The sequence below is a fragment of the Equus przewalskii genome, chromosome 16, assembly GCF_037783145.1.
Source record: "Equus przewalskii isolate Varuska chromosome 16, EquPr2, whole genome shotgun sequence".
Lineage (NCBI taxonomy): Eukaryota > Metazoa > Chordata > Mammalia > Perissodactyla > Equidae > Equus > Equus przewalskii.
The window spans coordinates 42,348,652-42,366,356 of NC_091846.1; the positions used below are offsets into that span (position 1 = coordinate 42,348,652).

At 35.5% G+C, this 17,705-nt stretch overlaps 1 long non-coding RNA gene across 1 annotated transcript in view; it reads left to right on the top strand.

Annotated features, from left to right (window-relative positions):
* The window catches only part of LOC139076391 (uncharacterized), a 35,284-nt gene extending 24,468 nt beyond the window's left edge, over window positions 1-10,816 (top strand). The window contains exons 2-3 of the long non-coding RNA XR_011527958.1: window positions 9,893-10,010; window positions 10,684-10,816. This is a non-coding gene — a long non-coding RNA (uncharacterized lncRNA). The remainder of the gene's footprint in view (window positions 1-9,892; window positions 10,011-10,683) is intronic.
* The last annotated feature ends 6,889 nt before the right edge of the window (window positions 10,817-17,705 follow it).

Here is a 17,705-nt window from a genome sequence, read left to right on the forward strand (position 1 = left end):
TGGCTTTTCTTTATTTTAAATTCAGTATTCTTGTGGAATTTTGGAGTGTGACAACTAAGGGCCTTTCAGGATTCTATTTCATCTCTTGCACCTTATTCATCTCTAATATCTATCACCTATCATCAGGTCTGACATAAAACATACAACCTTATTATTTAACAGCTGCCCAGAGTAAAGGTAACCAAATGAACATTGCCATAGATGGAATTGAAAAGCCAAAGGAATTGACTGAAATAGAAATATATAGGTGACTGTCTGAGGGCACCTCAAAGGGTACTATCTGAGAGCATGCATGGTCTGCTAATTTAAGACGGCAACACAATGCATAAATCCAACTGGAAAGAAACATGCTCATAGAGGAGAATCAATTTCAGTAATGAGGTCTATCACAGTAATAGCCTTATAGCTGGTAGTACACCTCATTATTTTTGAAATCATCAGCTCAATCATTTATTTATTGTTCTGATTATAATGTTGAATAATTTCCTTGCAATAAATCAACAAAAGTTCTGCTTTATATATATAATCTACTTATGTATACATATATATGAAATTCTTGATAGATGGTTTTTATTAACTTTGCCCTTGAATCTTGCCCACTTAGTTGGTCAATTAACTCTCTTTTGAAGTATTGATTCCCCACATTTAGCAAAGGATATCTATCTGGTTTAATAATATTTTTAAATATGACTTTTCCAAAAAAAATTTAAAAGTATTTAAGATAGATACTTGAGTTAAATTAGGAAAAATGGGTTATTCTTTTTGAAACTGCAATAATATATTATTACTGAAACTTTTGAAATACAATTTACTCACATACCCCTTGGATACTATAAAATCTGTCTCATATAATGACAAATAATGGGCACCTTATTTTAGGAGATTCTTTTAAAAGTCCATTTTTTAAATGAAATGTTTTCGGGCATAGTTATTTCATTTGGTTTCCATTAATATTGACAAATAGAAAAAAAGAACATTCCTCTCATAGTTTAGCTTTTTGTGAAAAGCAGTATATCAGAATGATTGTGGCACAGATTGTGGCGTTAACCCACAGTTTGAATCTGACTAAATCAACTCCTAGTACCGAGATATTAGAGAAGGTATCTAACTTTTCTGTGCTTCTATTTTTACCTCCTTAAAATGGACCTAATGATATAACTTCCTTCATGCAGATGTTGAGCTAAAATGGTATATAAAAGACCTGGAAGTGCCTGGCACATAGAAAATTCTGGAAAGTTTTGGCTGTTATTGTTCTCCCTCCGAATTTATGCTATTAAAAATGTTTCAAGCTTGTCAAGCTTGTCAAGGTGAAAAAAATTAAAACATAAAAGTTAAAAGAAAAGCAAAATAGATAAATTCGAGACCATTTTCAAGTTGAAGAAGCCTATAAATGTTAGAAAAGTGAAATGGAGAAAAACATGTAGGAGACTGCTGTTACCATAGACAGAGAAGGATAACAAAGATAAAATGAGAAGGCAGGGAAAGACGAAGGATAGCTACAGGAGGAAATCAAGCAGAGGCCTGGGTTATAAGCTGGAGAAGTGTAAAGGGAGTCACGGTGGAAATATGATAGCAGATCAAAGAAATAGCTACATAATGAAAGGGAGATAAGTAAAGTGAGAGGGTAAGAAGTATCCCCTTTTCTCTATTCAAAATGCACTTGAAAAGAAAGAAAAATCAGCCTTGTAAGAAAGTATTAAAAAAAATAGCGAGCATGTTTATATACAGTCTTGAGTCGCTTAACTGCGTGGACGGGGGCGCTTCTGATTGATGTGTCGTTAAGCGATTTGTCGCTGTGCGAACATCACAGCGTGTGCTTACACAAACCTAGGTTGGAACAGCCTACTACACACCTAGGCTACATCGTACTAATATGGGACCATCATTATGTATGCGGTCCGTCGTTGACTGAAACGTTGTCATGTGGCGTACGACTGTACTTTAGGTAGCAAACTTAAAGACAATTATGAATGAAGAAAAGGAAGAAAACATTTAACACAATAGACAGAAGCTGTGTAGGATTTGCGGAAATATAAAACAAAATAGACCCCCCCCCCAAAAAAAAAGAGAGATTAAAACAAAGAAAAATGAGTTCACCAGAGACTAGACTAGGAAGGACTTGGAAAATAAGTTGTCTACTTTGGATTTTAGAAGATATTCTTATAAGAAATTTTTCCTGTGATCTTTCTAAGTATTTCCATTTTAACTTTTTTATTCCCAAGTGAAAAATATCTTAAAAATATCTATCTCTGCTCTTTTATTTTCTTTCTTATATATCATTTGCATATTCCATGGGCTATTTTTATTTTTTTATTATTTGTATATGTAATGATAAAAAAAGTATCTTCTTTCATTTGCACATTTCAAATAGGTCAAAATACCTATTTAGATAAAATAGATAATGTCTGAAAGAACCATAGGTAAGCTCATCAAAATGTTTAGGAATTTTTTTGCAGATCATAGTTCAATTTAAATTTAAAAGTATTTCTGCTTGCTTTGTTCTAAATAGAAATAGAAAATAGGAAGAGAGCCTGCTATATTTTTGGGGTTTTTTATTTTATTTTCCTAGCTGAAGTTCATAAACCAAACAAAGGACAGGAAGCACAAGATAGGAAGGGATACAACATTTATGTTACACTGATGATTAAGGCATCTCTAGGGCAAAAATTTACCTTTTTCTTTTTTTTTCTTTTTGAGGAAGATTACCCTTGAGCTAACATCTGCTGCCAATCCTCCTCTTTTTGCTGAAGAAGACTGGCCCTGAGCTAACATCCATGCCCATCTTCCTCTACTTTATGTGTGGCATGCCTACCACAGCATAGTTTGCCAAGCGGTGCCATGTCAGCACCCGGGATCTGAACCAGCAAACCCCAGGCCACGGAAGCAGAACGTGTGCACTTCACCACTGTACCACCGGGCCGGCCCCACCTTTTTCTTACTCTTACAAAAAATTTAGAAATACACCATCACAATCAAAACCAACATGTTCATGTACCTTTGTGAAACCAAACAAATAGCAAGCAGCAGGGGCCGGCCTGGTGGTGCAGCGGTTAATTGTACACGTTCTGCTTCGGTGGCCCGGGGTTCGTCAGTTCAGATCCTGGGTGCAGACATGGAGCCACTTGGCAAGCCATGCTGTGGTAGGCATCCCACATATAAAATAGAGGAAGATGGGTATGGATGTTAGCTCAGGGCTGGGCTTCCTCAGCAAAAAGAGGAGGATTGGCAGTGGTTAGCTCAGGGCCGATCTTCCTCAAAAAAAATAAATAAATAATAAAATAAAATAAAAAATCCTCAAATAGCAAGCAACATTAACTTATTTATCTGTTCCCCTTACACTCAATCCTGGAAGATAGGTCTGGGAATAAAAGTCCAAATTCCTAATTATCATCTTTAAGACTTTGCACAATCTGACTTCCACTGATTTCTCCAACCTTATTTTATATTATTCTTACCTTTCTCACCTTGCCTGCTTGCCACTCTTCAAAGAAGCCAAACCCTTTGCTACTTATAGGTCTTTACACTATCTTCCCCTCCAGGTAGAATATTTTCTTCACTGGTATTCAAAGGCTAATTTATTCATATTCTATAGGACTCCACTGAAATGTCACAAGTGACTATTTTATTTAAAGTGGCTTTGCCTATATCTTTGCTAATCACATTTTTTATTTCCCTTTGCTGCATGATTCACAATCTGTAGTCATTGTTATTAGTTACTTGTTTTCTTTGGCTGAGTGGATTGTAATGGAATTAGGTGGGGAGTTTGTGTGTTCTGCCGACTGCTTTATCTGCAGCATCTGCCACACTGTGTTATGAAGAATGGAGCTCAACAAACCTTGATTGAATGAGAGTGAATGATTAATTGTCACATAACTAAGTTCCTTTCTCCCCACTTGGTGAATCTGCCAGAACAGTGTCAGGAGAGGTTGTATTGTGGAATAAATGTGTTTGATGGCAGCAGGACATTCCTTTTATCCTTCAACGTGATATTTAAAATGATATACTTTTTAAATGTCATACATGAACATATTCCTGATCAAAAGCTTCAAATAATGAATTGTTTATAGAGTAAAGCATAAAATTATTTACCCTTCCTGTATTTCTTCTTTATTTCTGACATAGCCAGATTTAAACAAGTGGTGTGCACTGTTTCAATTCACTCTCTATTTTCATACATAAATGTATACATATACTTAACATATGTATTAAACATAATTTAAAGCATGGTAAATATGCTGTGATTACTTTTTTTCCTGAGGAAGATTTGGCCTGAGCTAACATCTGTGCCAATCTTCCTCTATTTTGTATGTGGGTCACTGCCACAGCATGGCTGCTGATGAGTGGTGTAGATCCATGCCCTGAAACAAAAACCAGGCCACCAAAGTGGAGCACATCAAACTTAACCACTTGGCAACGGTGCTGGCCCTTGTAGTTACTTTAATAACATAGAAAGGGGATATTCACCTGACTCTCTTTTTCTTATTGATAACTGAGTAGAGGTCCATATTAGAATGCAGTGGGATGCCAGATAACGTTTTAAAGACTTCACCATTAATGGGACTTAAAATTATTATTTTTTTTTGCTGAGGAAGATTTGCCCTGAGCTAACATCTATCACCAATCTTCTTCTTTTTGTATATGAGCTGCCACCACAGCATGGACACTGATGGACAAGTGGTATAGGTCTGCACCTGAGACCCAAACCCAGGCTGCCAAAGCAGAGTGCACCGAATTTAACCACTAGTCTACCGTGGCTGGCCGTATTGTCATTGTTTTTGTTGTTGTGTCTGTCCTACTTTTTTCCTATTACCAAAATAAAATGCTTTTTGGGTCATAATTATAAGAGTTTAGGCACAGGCATGTATTTTTTGTTGTTATTGTTGTTGTGTCCATTTTTTTGTTTTTGATAGGTTCCTACAAGAATAATTGTTGACTTAAAGGCTGTGAACATGCTTCATAATTTTCAGTTCAACAAGAGAAGTCTGAGAAAACCTATTTCCCAGAAATTTTGTCATAACATGACATAATCTGTTTTATAAACTGTTGTTAATCTGATAGACAAAACATAACTCATTTTTGGTTTTCTTTGTGCATCTCTATTTATGGGTGAGATTGCATCTCATTCACTATGTGTTGGCCATCTGCATCTCATTTTTCCTATGGGATTTGATTGTTATGCATTTTTCTCACTTTTTTATGATTTATTTTAGTTTGGTTTATGGACTCTCTGTACTATGGGTAATAATTCTTTGTCATTGTGCCTTTATTGGTCAGTGATTTTATGCTTTGTGAGGTCAATTTCTTCTGTTTTCTTTTTTTTTTAGGTCAATGTCATTACTGTTTTAAGAGCACATGATAATTTCTCCTTCCTATGCTTTTTCTTTTATATTTATTCATTTTTATTGAGATATAATTGACATATGACATTGTGTAAGGTTAAGATACACAAATTGTTGGGGCCAGCCAGGTGGCACAGCAGTTAAGTTTGCACATTCCACTTCAGCAGCCTGGGTTTCACCAGTTCAGGTCCCGGGTGCGAACATGGCACCACTTGTCAAGCCATGCTGTGGCAGGCGTCCCACATATAAAGTAGAGGAAGATGGGCACAGATGTTAGCTCAGTCTTCCTCAGCAAAAAGAGGAGGATTGGCAGCAGATGTTAGCTCGGGGCTAATCTTCCTCAAAAAAAAAAATACACAAATTGTTGATTTGATAAATTTATATATTGCAATATTATTACCACTCAACATAGTCTTAGCTGACACATCTATCAGGTCACAATTATTATTTCTTTTTTGTGGTGGGAGCAATTATGATCAAGTCTCTTAGCAACTTTGAAGATTATAATACAGTACAGTGGTCCCTTGGTGTCTGTTGGGGATTGGTTCCAGGACTTCCCTTGGATACCGGAATCCATGGATGCTCAAGAACTTTAGTCAGCCCTCCATATCCACAGGGTTCTACATCTCCAGATTCAACCAGCCAGTGGTCATAAACACAGTAGATGATCCGTGGTTGGTTGAATCCGCATACAGAACCTGTGGATATGGATGGCCAACTGTCTTGTTGTCTGTAATCATTAAGCTATGCATTAAATCACCAGGACTTATTTATCTACTAGTTGCAAGTTTGTAACCTTAAACAGCATCTCCTCAATTTCCCCACCTCTCAGCCCCTGATAACCACCACCCTACTCTCCTTTTACAAGTTCAGGTTTTCTTTAGATTCCACATATAAGTGATTTCATACAATATTTGTCTTTCTCTGTCTGACTTATCTCACGTAGCATAATGCTGTCAAGGTCCTTCCATTTTGTCACCATTGTCAATTTCTTCATCTTTCCCTATGTCATGGTTGCATTTTGAATATTCCCGAAAAAGGTCTTCCTCATACTGAGATTTTTTTTAGTCATATATTTTATCTGTAATGGACTGAATGTTTGTGTCTCCCCAAAATTCATACGTTGACATTCTTACCTCCAATGTGATGGTATTAGCAAGTAAGACCTTTGGGAAGTGATTAAGTCTTGAGAGCAGATCCCCCATGAAAGGGATTATTGCTCTTCTAAAAGAGACTCCAGAAAGCTCCCTTGCCCCTGCCACTATGTGAGGACACAGTGAGAAGAGAGTTGTTTATGAAGTAGGAAGCAAGTCTCACCAGACACCAAATCTGCTGACACCTTGAACTTAAACTTCCCAGCGTCCAGAACTGTGAAACATAAATTTTTCTTGTTTATAAGGTACCCAGTCTATGATATTCTGTTATAGAAGCCCAAATAGACTAAGGCATTACCTAATACATTTAGTAAATGCGTTTAGAAATGTTTAGCAATTTTAGGAAGCAAATATAACTTTATTATCTAATTTTCTTTTTTTCGTTAACTACAATTATATTTTCCTGAAAAATTTTCTGACCTTAAAGCTTTTACATTGATCACTTGTGTATTTCACAGGCAATGCTATATAATATATATTAATCTAGTTTACCGTGATATAAATATATACTATAAGTTTCGGACAAAATTCTTCCGCAATCTGTTTGCTTTTTATCTTCTAGATAGCTTATAAAAAAATTGAGTAAAGGTTATAAAAAACAAATAAATTCTCTTGGATTTTAATTGAATTTGAATATCTGTCAGTGAATTTGTTTTTAACCATTTTTGGTATGTTTAGTCCTCCATTTAATGAGTTTTTCTCTAGTAACTTAGTATGCTTTGTGTGTTTTTTGTTTATTACAGAAACGTGTGTTGGGTTTTGTCAAATACCTATTATAATAAAGGTTGACCAGTACTTAAATATTTTTAGGAGTGAGTTTTCCCGTTTCATTCAGAATCTTTTATTTTTGTCCATACTTGTAGAAGAGTCAGTGTAGCAATGTGATTGAGAACAAGATCTTTGAGTCAGACTGCCTGGGTTTGAATCCTGCCTTCTCCACTTATTGATTTGTGATTTTGAGCTGATGGTCATTCTCCTGTGTCACTAATAGATAAAATAAATAATAATAGTAATCTAATGTAAAGGCAGGAACTATCTCGAAGACTCTTAGGAGCATTACACAGACTAATTCATGTAGAATGGTTAGCGAAGGCCTCAAATATAGTAAGAACACAAAAGATGCTAGGAATAATTAATTAAGTGCACTCTTGATTACTTTCATTTTCTTTTTCTTTTTTTTTAAGTTTTTCCTAATGGTGTTTAGTTACTGGAAATTTCACAATTTACTTTCACACGGTATTCTTGGTATCTTTTAGAGTTAGCTTTTTGACTGTTGATGTCTTTTTCTGGTTGATTGGTTATTCAGGTGTTCTGAATATTTTTGAGAAAAATTATGATATTTTATATTTGCTAGGGGATAACTATTTTATCCAGATACTTAAATATTTTGGCATAAAGTAATTTAACACATCCTTGAATATCCAAATCTGTTGATCTCCATGTAAAATTTCCAAACTCTCTGATGAAAACTGACACAATCTGGTGTAACGTTTATGAGGAATACATTAAGAAATCACTTCCAGGATTGTGAAATTCTCAACGAGACAGAGATAGAGTAAATTACTGTTTTGCCACTATGGTAGAAGGGCTCATTTACGATCCTTCCGAATGGCACTTGTGCATGTGCTGATCCCATTCAGTAAAGCAGTGGCCAAAATGTTTCATTGTGATGATAATGGTAGATTTGAAGATTGATAGTTTGAGGCAGCTCTGAAAGGGGAAGAATTATGTAAGACACCAAACTAGAATCAGGTAATAATATAAAAAGGATTGCGAGAACTGATTTGGAAAAATCTATCACCTACCGTCAATCAGCAGTCTTCCTGGTATGTATACCAGTCCTCAGCTGCTGTTGTACCAGGTGTCTTACTACATAAACTAAGATGCACAAGATTTGCCGTAGTAATTCATTTTGTTCAATCAGATTAAATCTGACTTTGCCTCCCCCTAGTCAGAGTGCAGAGATGTAGAATTGATCATTACTGGGGCCTTTTCATTTTCTAAGGGTTTGAAATATACACTTGTGGCATTAAGAAGAACAAGAAAGTTAATACACACACACCCCCCCACATACATTGTTTGGTTCACTACAGTTTTTGCTTGATGACCAGGGACTCACTAACCAAGTCACCCTTGCTTTATGAAGGCCTGTGACCTTCTAGGATATGCTGGTGACATAAAGCAATCCTCATTGGAGCTAAGGACCCTATTTCCCAGGTTCATGCCTATCTTGATGCTTCCTGCTGCCTAGAGTCCTGACTCCATATATGTTTCAGTGCTCAAGGTTCTACCTCTTGCTGAACCAAGGAGGTACTTTTAAAAAAAAAAATTTTATTGAGGTTATAATAGTTTATAACATTGTGAAATTTCAGTTGTACATTATTATTTGTCAGTCACCATATATATGTGCCCCTTTACCCCTTATGCTCACCCCCTAACCCCCTTTCCCTCTGTTAACCACTAATCTGTTCTCTTTGTCCAAGTATTTGTTTATTGTGCACATGTGAGTGAACTCATACAATCTTTGTCTTTGTCTGGCTTATTTCACTTCCCATAATACCCTCAAGGTCCATCCATGTCGTTGCAAATGAGATGATTTTGTCATTTTTTACGGCTGAGTAGTATTCCATTGTATATGTACCACCTCTTCTTTATCCATTCATCAGTTGATGGGTACTTGGGTTGATTCAAAGTCTTGGCTATTGTGAATAATGCTGCAATGAACATAGGGGTTCATAGGTCTCTTTGAATTGTTGATTTCAAATTCTTTGGATAAGTCCTCAGTAGTGGGATAGCTAGGTTGTATGGTATTTCTATTTTTAATTTTTTGTGAAATTTCTATACTGTTTTTCATGTTGGCTGCATCAGTTTGCATTCCTACTGACAGTGTATGAGGGTTCCCTTTTCTCCACATCTCCAACATTTGTTATTTTTTGTCTTAGTGATTATAGCCACTCTAATGGGTATAGGGTGATAACTTAGTGTAGTTTTGATTTGCATTTCTCTAATGACTAGTGATGTTGAACATCTTTTTATGTGCTTATTGGCCATCTGTATATCTTCTTTGGAAAAATGTATATGTCCTCTGCCCATTTTTTGATCGGGTTGTTTGTTTTTTTGCTGTTGAGTTGTATGAGTTCTTTAAGTATTTTGGAGATTAACCCTTTGTCAGATATATGATTTACAAATATTTTTCCCCACTTGGTGGGTTGTCTTTTCATTTTGTTCAAGGAGGCACTTTTGACTTTAATAGAGAACCTGTCACTACCACTTCTCTGGGGTGTTACTAAGGAGTTAGGCCACAAATTCCCATTTCTTCTGGCACACTGGACCTCTCTGCCCTTCTTAATCTTAATCTCCTTTATTTTTCTTTTCTTTCTTCCTGGGTCCATTCTTAAGAGCATAGTCCCTTCAAGGGCATGAAGCTCTCCTGTCATCCTTCACATTGAGAGAAAAACAGATTGTTTTCGACAGACTTCTGCATTTGGCCCTGCTGCTTAATCATCCTGAGATACAGGTAAAGGGCCTGGCTAATTTCTCTGAAGCTGCAAGACAACTTAGGGAGGGTAAAATACAATGAAAACATGGAAACTTTATATTTGTATAAACCTTTATATAAGTGCGTTTGTATTTAATAAATATTGTGGTAAGCAAATTCAAACTTTTAGACTCTAGCAGTAGGAACATGGGAAGATAGTGAGGTACATGAGAAGACAAAATTCTAGGGTCAGCATAGCTGATTAGAAATGAATGCCAAAGGAAGTGGTTGCTGTTGAAACAAGTAAACATTTTACTTGAGGCCACTTTAGCAAAATATTCTTAACACTAAATTTGGCAAAAGTTGCAGAGGCCCCATGAAATGAGATGACTAGAATTCAGGGAAGGGAAAATTGGTTTGATTTATTAATTGGATTTATTTTCCCCACCAAAAGTAACATGTGAATATATGATGAAAAGAGAAATGTCTTAAAATGGCCTTTCCAGCGGAAATTCAGAAAATGGTCATAAACTGCTGGATCAAAACTATACATATGAGTGCCTTTTCATCATTTTTATCTTTTGTTTTCACTGTAGTTTATCATGACTGATGGAGTATGGTTTATTAGTATACTGGAGATTTGGGAAACTGTTATTGGTGCATATTCTTACTGGAATATATTTAGTTCTTACTATAATTTTATCATTTACAGGAAAACAATCAAGTTCCTACTGCTAATTCTTTGACCAGACATCTGGATAATAATAATGTCTATCTTCTGTTCATGCTCTATACTTTATTTGGAACTAAGAATATATTTTCTAATAAAATAAAGAAAAAAAAAATCCCCCATTGCCTGTCTCTGCATCTTTAGCTTTGTTTTATTTACATTGACACTTGGAGAGTAAATTGTTCATCCATTAATATGGACACTCAGAAATATAGACACTCAACATCATGATATTTGCCATGGCCATCATCCAGTAAAAACATTAGAAAGATATGAGAGCATCATCCCAAAATATGTTAAAAATATTACAGAAATTTCATTTAACAGAAATAAATATTGGCATGAAAGAGATAATGGAGTCAACAATGGCATTAAAACAGCTTTGTGAGTATATTCAAGAATAAAAAGAAAAAGATGAAGATAATGAGAAGAGAAATTGTGAATATAAAAAGACACTAACTTTTAGGGCTGAAATACTTATCTGTGTAGTGAAAATTTGAGTAGTATTCACAGCAGAAGAAATAGGTATGAATGCAACATAAGAAAAATTATTCAAACTGAAGCACAGACAAAAGAAGTACACAGAGAGTTATTGGCCTCTTAAAATGTTTCAAATTGTGTAATATTTTAGTAAGTAGAGTCCCAAAAGAATAGAAAGAGCAGAGAAGAAAAAATGGCCAGAAATCTTTCAAATTTGAGGTAAACGAATCCTGATCTAGAAAACTCAAAGTACCTCAAGGAAGATTTAAGACAGAGACAGAAAGAAAGATAGAATGACAGGAAGAAAGAAAGAAAGACAGGAAGATGGGAAAGAAGAAAGAAAGAAAGAAAGGAAAAATAGGGGAAAAAAGAAAAGAAAGAATAAAAAAATAACTGTCAAGGCACATCACAATTAAATTTCTGGAAACCTAAGATAAAGAGAAGATATTAAAATGAGCTTTGTGGAAGAACATTATATATAGGGAGAAAAGCATGGAAAGAAAAGGCAATGGAATGACATCTTTAAATTTCTAAAGGTAAAATGTTAACTCTCAACCTAGAATTTTATATCCAACAAAAAATTTCTTCAAAAATAAGACAAGATAAGGCAACATAAGCCAAAATAGAAGATAGAGTGGATGAGAATAATTATTGGTAGGAGACCTGCATTAAAAGAAATGTTGAAGAAAAAGTCTTCAATATAAATAAAAATAATACCTGGTGGAAATAGAAATCTACACAATTAATTAAAGAGTACTGGAATTATAAGTATGTAGCCAAATATAAAAATACATTTTTCTTTATAATTTACTTAAGTGAAATGACTCAAACAATTAAATGTAGTAAACAATTAAACATTTAAAACGTAGTCTGGGGTTTATAATTCATGCAGGAGTGAAAAGTATGATAAAAATACCCTAAACACCACATTTGGGCATAAAAATTGCAGTGCTGTAATATTCCTAGACTATGTGTAAAATAATCAGGGGTTGGCCGGTTCGGATCCTGGGTGCAGACATGGCACTGCTTGGTACACCATGCTGTGGTAGGAGTCCCACATAGAAAGTAGAGGAAGATGGGCATGGATGTTAGCTCAGGGCCATTCTTCCTCAGCAAAAAGAGGAGGATTGGCAGCAGTTAGCTCAGGGCTGATCTTCCTCAAAAAAAAAAAGAAGATAGTTATTGATAAAATCAGTGAAGGGCACAATGTCTTCAATGTTTACAAAAATACACTTAAAATATATAGATTTTTAAAAGTAAGTGGTGGGTGTCCTGTTCTGTTTATGCTGCTCTAACAAAATACTATAGACTATGTGGCTTATAAACGACAGAAATATATTTCTCACAGATCTGGAGACTGGGAAGTCCAAGATCAAGATGCCAGTAGATTGAGTGTCTAGTGAGAGCCTGCTGCCTAGTTCACGGGGAGCTGTCTTTTCACCATAATCTCACATGGTGGAAGGGACAAGGGAGCACTCTTCTGTAAGACCACTAATGCCATTCATGAGGGCTCCACCCTCATGACCTAGTCATTTCCCAGAGGCCCCACCTCCTAATACCATCATGTTGGGGTTAGCATTTCAACATATGCATTTTGGGGAGCCACAAACATTCAGTCTATAGCTTTCTGCCCTGGCGTCTCAAAATTCATGCTCTTACATGCAAAATATATTCATTGTGTCTTAATAGACCCGAAAGTCTTAACTGGTTCCAGCATCAACTTTAAAGTCTAAATCTAAAGTCTCATCTAAATATCATCTAAATCAGATATGGGTGAGACTCAAAATACTTTTCATCTGAGACAAACTGTTCTCCATCTGTGAATCTGTAGCATCAAACAAATTATGTGCTTCCAAAATATTATGGTGGAAAATACATAGGATAGGCATTCTGATTCCAAAATGGAGAAATAGGAAAGAAGAAAGAGGTAACAGGTCCCAAGTAGGTCCAAACTACAAGGCAAATTGCATGAGATCTTACGGCTTGAGAACAAGCTTCTTTGGCTCAGTGCAGCCCCACCGGGACAGAGATCAGGCCTATCACATCCACTGGAGCAAGGGTCTCATCTTTGGACCCACTGGGGTGGAGGTTCCCTCTTTGAAGATTTGCCTGCCAGGGGTTGGGCCCTCTAGGCTCTGGGTGACCTTGTCCCCATGGCAACCCTCTGCCTGGGCCCTGCCCCCACAGCTCTAAGAAAGATTCAGCCTGTCCTTCAAAATCCAGGTGGAGGCAGCCGTGCCCCCAGGGCTCCTGCACTCTGGGCCCATGATGGGAAGGGCAGCCCTAGTGATCTCTCAGTTGCCTTCCTGGTCCTTATTCCATTGTCTTGGAAAATAGATACTGGTTTCTGAGGAGATGGCTGATCCATACTAATCTCCTTATCAAATGGCCTGGCCACAGCCTTAGTATTTTCTCCCAAACAGGCATTCTCATTTTTTTCAATATGGATAAGCTGAGAACTTTCCAAATCGTTCAGTTCTGCTTCCATTTTAATTAAAGATTCTATTTTTAAATTATTTCTTTGTCTTTATTATTTTGCCATAAGCAGTCAAGAGAAATGAAGTCACTCCTTCAACATTTTGCTTAGAAATTGCTGCAGCTAATTTCATCACTCACAAGTTGTACACAAAATACCAAAACAACATAATTTAGGCAAGTTCTTTGCCACTTAATATTAAGGATCACCTTTTCTTCATTGTCCAATAACATTTTTCCATTTCGGCTTGAGACCTCATCAGAAAGGTGTTTATCATCAGTATTCCTACCAACATTATGTTCAGGATTACTTAGATATTCGCTGAGAAGATTGAGGCTTTCTCTACAGCATTCCTCTTTTCTCTCTGGGGTCTCAATGGCATTGCCCTTAATGGTTCATTCACAATAATGTGGGCTTTTTCTAGAATGTTCCAGCTTCTTTTCATCACCCAGTTTCAAAGCTGCTTCCACAATTTTACATATTTGTAATTTAGGAGCAGCACTGCAGTTTTTGGTCTCAATTTCCTGTCTTAGTCTGTTCAGGCTGCTATAACAAAATACCATAGACTGTGTGGAAATTTATTTCTTACAGTAGTGGGGACTGAGAAGTCCTGGCAAATTTCGTGTCTGGTGAGTACCCAGTACCTTGTTCATAGACTGCCAGCTTCTCACTGTGTGTTCACATAGTGGAAGGGATGAAAGCAAGCTCACTGGCTCTCCCTCTTGCACTCTTTCTTCCTTTCTTCTCTGTTCTTCTCTTCTCCTCTTTTATAAGGGCACTAATCCCCTTAATAAGGACTCCACCCTCATGATCTAGTCACCTCCCAATGGCCCCCCCTCCTAATAACCATCACATTGGGGGTTGTCTAGTGATTTTTCAAACTTTTTTTGCAGAAACTGTATTCCTTGTCATGCATGGTCACTGAAGTCCTTGTTTCTTAGAGTGTGTTCAGCTTTGGTTCTCTAAAATTTCTATTTTTTTATTGATATTTTCTATTTATGAGATACTTTTACACCTTCCTTTACTTCTTTAAGCACTCTTTCTTTTTCCTGGAGTGAGTTCTCTATTCTTTGTGCAGGGTTAGGAATCCCTTTGTGCAGGGTTAGGGTTTCAGAAAGAAAAAAGAATAAAGAAAAGTGAACAGGGTCAAAGTGACCTATTAGACATCAAATGTGGACCAGCATATGCATTATGGAAGTTCCAGAAGGAAAAGAGAAAAGGGGCAGAAAGATTATTTGAAGAAATACTGGCTGAAAACCTCCCAAATTTGATAAAAAACATAAATGTAAACATCCAAGAAGCTCAACAAATAGAATAGAGAATAATTCCAAATAGAAGAAACACAAGAACATACAAATTAAGCGACATTATAATCAAACTTTGAAAGACAAGGAATCTTGAATGAATGCAGAAAGAAAGAAATGACTAGTCACATACAAGGGATCCTCAGTAGTATTAACAGCTGATTTCTCATCAGAAATCATACACTTCTAGGAATAGCAATTATGAAAAAAGAGACAAGATACAATTGGAAATTGCAGAAGGGACACTGCTACAGATCTTACATTAAAGGACAATTAAGGATTATTACAAATAATTTTATGCCAATTAATCCAATAATTTATAAAAATAAGCACATCTTTGAAAAACCTCAGTCACCAATACTGACACAAGAGTAAATAGAAATCTGAATAGCCCTATATCTACAAGAAAAATTTAATTCATAATTAAAAATCTTCCTCTGCCTCACTTCACCACAAACTCCAGATTTAGTTAGTATCGCTAGCGACCTCTACCAGACATTTAAGGAAGAAATAATACAAATCTTATGTAAATTCCTTTAGAAAATAGTGGAGAAGTAAACACTACCCAACTCACTTTTTGAGGACAGAATTACCCTAGTAATAAATCTAGCAAGCGTATCAGAAGAAAAGAAAACTATAGACTAATATCTTTCATGAATATCCAAAAGTTCTTTATATAAAAATCAACAAATTAAACTCAGCAAAACATAAAATGAATACTACTCCTCCACCAAGTTCAGTTGACCTCCTGAATGCAAGGGTAGTTTAATATTGGAAAATCAATAAATACGCTTCACTTCATTAACAGAATAAAGAAGAAAAAGACACGATAATCTCAAAATAGAGTAAAATCATTTGATAAAGTGCAGAACACATTCATGGTAAAAATTCCCATCCAACTACAAATAGAATATAATGTTTTAACCATGAAAAATAACATCTTTTAAAAAACCAAACAGTAAACTTTAACTTGATGGTTAAAGTCTAAGTCTAATTTCAAGAAAAAGGTAAAAAGATCTGCTCTTAACACTTCTGCCAACATTTGTCCTGGGCAGTGTAATAAGGCATTCAAAAGAGAGAGAAATCATTGACATAGGATATCAAGAGGAGTCCTGATTCACAGATAACATGATCATGAAGATAGATGATTGTATAGAATTTACAAAAAGAACTGAGTGGGAGAATAGCAAAGGTTCAAGAGACAAGAGTGATATACCAAATTAATTTTATCATTAAATAGTAGCAATGAGCAATTGGAAAATAAAAATACTCAAAATTTTACAGAGGGAAACCCCCCATAAAATAAGCATAAATTTAATGAACTATGTACAAGGTATATACCCTGAAAACTACAAAATTTAGAAGACCTAAGTATATAGAGAGATATATCATATCAGGTATTGGAAGATTCAATATTCTTAAGAAGTTAATTACCCCCAAATAGAGCTATGGTTCTTGGACAGTCACATTCACAATTCCATTTGGTTTCCTTTCCAAGTTGACAAGCAAATTCTGAAATCTATATGACATGCATGAAGACTTAGGACATCCAAAGAGTTTGAATGACAATCAAGTTGGATGAAATGAATTGTCTTATTTTAAGATTTCTATTATATTGCATCATCAAGACAGTGTGGTAATGGTGTAAGTATGGACATGTAGATAGATATAATAATAAAGGACTTTCTTTTTTTGGATGTATGCGGAATTAACGTCCTTCTTCCTCCTAGTTTTCTTTAGAGCTGTTATTATGATTCTTACCTCAGTCATTAAATATCTTAATAATAGTGGGATGTCCCTGAAAATATGGAGAGGAGACAAACAAGTTCCTTTATGACAAACCCCTTCAAAGCTGTTCACAATTTTTCTCTAAGGAAAAGAAACAAAAATATCTTTAAGATAGATAGATAGATTTATTCAATTTACAATGATTCAGAGCTTACTCTTGTCAATATTTTAGCTTAAAACATGCACTATTTTCCAAAAGTGCAAATATCTGTTCCAGAACAAACTATTAAAAAAATTAGGAAACACAGTGTTTTAAGAGCTCATTAAATGAGTTTTACCAGAGGTTATGACTGCCGGCTTTATAGTCACTACTTTAAAAATATAGCTTCTTTTCACAATGTGTGATATTCCTTCTGTTATAGGTTATCATGTATATTTGGTAAAATGTTATCAAAAACACAGACTTAAAAAATTGCTTTAAACTTCTCAGATGTCCAAGACTAAAGGGCAGGGAGAATATGGGGTAAAGAAACAGAATGAAGAACACATGGAAAGTGTGATGTAGGAGGTTTGAAGTTTTATGATTAATGTCTAAGCATAAATAAGATATTCTGTAGCCTTATTTTCATAATGTAGCATTTCTGATGTAAATAGTTTACCATAATAAATGTCAGATAACATCGGGTCTGTGTGGGAAGGAGTTACACTTGGGTCTAAAATGAGGTATGTCTCTTATAATGAGGGACAGTGAGAGATACCATATGCTCCTCGCTTTCAAATTAGTAGTTCCATCTGTTTAACTAGTTGTCAGTTTCATCCAAAGATGCATGATGATTTGTGAGGATTCTGGAATGTGATAAACACCTGCTTTCTAGTATGTGATAACTTCCAGGGCACTGAATCAGAAAGTAGTTAATGCAAAGTGTTAATAAGGACACAAGGAGAATATAATGGAAATCACAAAATTTGAGCCCAAATCCTGAGTTACTAAATCACACATCAATAATTATACCAAA